Genomic DNA, 2,185 nt, shown 5'->3' with positions numbered 1-2,185 from the left:
ATTCAGAGTATCAATCTCAAGAACTCCTTTCTTCTGACTTGTCCCATTGTTCAAAGGATTCCTTTCAGAAGTATACATGAATTGGTTATTTGCAACCATTTCAATTAGTTCTTGAGCTTCTGTAGGCGTCTTCTTCAGATGAAGAGATCCTCCAGCAGAGCTATCCAAAGACATCTTGGACAGTTCAGAGAGACCATCATAGAAAATACCTATGATGCTCCATTCAGAAAGCATATCAGAGGGACACTTTCTGATCAATTATTTGTATCTTTCCCAAGCTTCATAGAGGGATTCACCTTCCTTCTGTCTGAAGGTTTGGACTTCCACTCTAAGCTTACTCAATTTTTGAGGAGGAAAGAACTTTGCCAAGAAGGCATTGACTAGCTTTTCCCAAGAGTTCAGGCTGTCTTTAGGTTGTAAGTCCAACCATATTCTAGCTCTGTCTCTTACAGCAAAAGGGAATAGCATAAGTCTATAGACCTCAGGGTCAACCCCATTAGTCTTGACAGTGTCACAGATTTGCAAGAACTCAGCTAAGAACTGATGAGGATCTTCCAATGGAAGTCCATGGAACTTGCAATTCTGTTGCATTAGAGAAACTAATTGAGGCTTAAGCTCAAAGTTGTTTGCTCCAATGGCAGGGATAGAGATGCTTCTCCCATAGAAGTCGGGAGTAGGTGCAGTAAAGTCACCAAGCACCTTCCTTGCGTTGTTGGCTTTGTTGTTATTTTCGGCTGCCATGGGTTCTTCTTCTTTGAAGATTTCTGTCAGGTCCTCTATAGAGAGTTGTGCCTTAGCTTCTCTTAGCTTTCGCTTCAAGGTCCTTTCAGGTTCAGGGTCAGCTTCAACAAGAATGCCTTTGTCTTTGTTCCTGCTCATATGAAAGAGATGAGAACAAGAAAATATGGAATCCTCTATGTCACAGTATAGAGATTCCTTGAGGTGTCAGAGGAACAGAAAAATAGAAGAAAGAGGTAGAAGAATTCGAACTTAGTGAGATAGAGTTCGAATTGTGCATTGAGGAGGAGTGATACTCCATAAATAGAAGGATGTGAGAAGAAGGGAAGAGATTTTCGAAAATTAAGTTAAAAAGATTTTAAAAACATTTTGAAAAATTGATTGATAATTTTCGAAAACTAAAAGTGGGAAAGAAATCAAGTGATTTTTGAAAAAGATTTTGAAAAAAAAATATGATTGAAAACTATTTTTGAAAAAGATGTGATTAAAAAGATATGTTTGAAAAATTATGCTTTTAAAAAGATGTGATTGAAAAGATATGATTTGAAAACAATTTTAAAAAGATTTGATTTTAAAATTAATGACTTGGCTAACAAGAAAAGATATGATTCAAACATTAAACCTTTCTCAACAGAAAAGGCAACATACTTGAAATGTTGAATCAAATCATTAATTGATAGCAAGTATCTTTGAAAAAGGAAAGAAATTGATTTTGAATACATTTGATTGAAAAGATTTGATTTGAAAAAGATTTGATTTTGAAGAACTTTGAAAACTTGAAAAAAATTTGCATTAAAAACAAAATCTTCCCTCCTTGTGCCATCCTGGCGTTAAACGCCCAGAATGGTGCACATTCTGGCGTTTAACGCCCAATGCACTACCTTTTTGGCCGTTAAACGCCCAACCAGGCACCCTGGCTGGCGTTTAAACGCCAGTCTACCTTCTTCACTGGGCGTTTTGAACGCCCAGCTTTTTCTGTATAATTCCTCTGTTGCATGTACTGAATCTTCAGTTCCCTGTATTATTGACTTGAAAATGGAACCAAGATCAAATAAACAATGCATGCCAGACACCAAACTTAAAATTAGACACTAGACTCAAACAAGAAACATAAAATATTTTTGGTTTTTATGATTTTGTAGTTTTTTTTTGTGCTTTTTCGAAAATTATATGAAAATAGAAAATAAAGGTTTCAGAATTCTTAATTTGGATTCCAGGGATCATTGCAATGCTAGTCTAAGACTCCGGTCCAGGAATTAGACATGGCTTCACAGCCAGCCAAGCTTTCAAAGAAAGCTTCGGTCCAAAACACTAGACATGGCCAATGGCCAGCCAAGCCTCAGCAGATCATTGCTCCAATAGCAAGTTTGATAGAAATCAACAAGCTCTTGTGATGATAAGTTGAGACCTCGGTCCAATAAGATTAGACATGGCCTCTCAGCCAGCC

The 2,185-nt window shown here is 37.0% G+C and overlaps 1 non-coding gene across 1 annotated transcript; it reads left to right on the top strand.

Moving 5' to 3' along the window:
* The first annotated feature begins 228 nt into the window (after positions 1-228).
* On the top strand, positions 229-336 carry LOC130977195 (small nucleolar RNA R71). Its single transcript, XR_009084898.1, has one exon. It is a non-coding gene; the product is annotated as a small nucleolar RNA R71 (small nucleolar RNA).
* Positions 337-2,185: the final 1,849 nt, after the last annotated feature.

The sequence above is a fragment of the Arachis stenosperma genome, chromosome 4 (genome assembly GCF_014773155.1).
Source record: "Arachis stenosperma cultivar V10309 chromosome 4, arast.V10309.gnm1.PFL2, whole genome shotgun sequence".
NCBI lineage: Eukaryota > Viridiplantae > Streptophyta > Magnoliopsida > Fabales > Fabaceae > Arachis > Arachis stenosperma.
The sequence above is the reverse complement of the archived record's forward strand: the minus strand, read 5'-3'. Positions and strand labels throughout refer to the sequence as shown.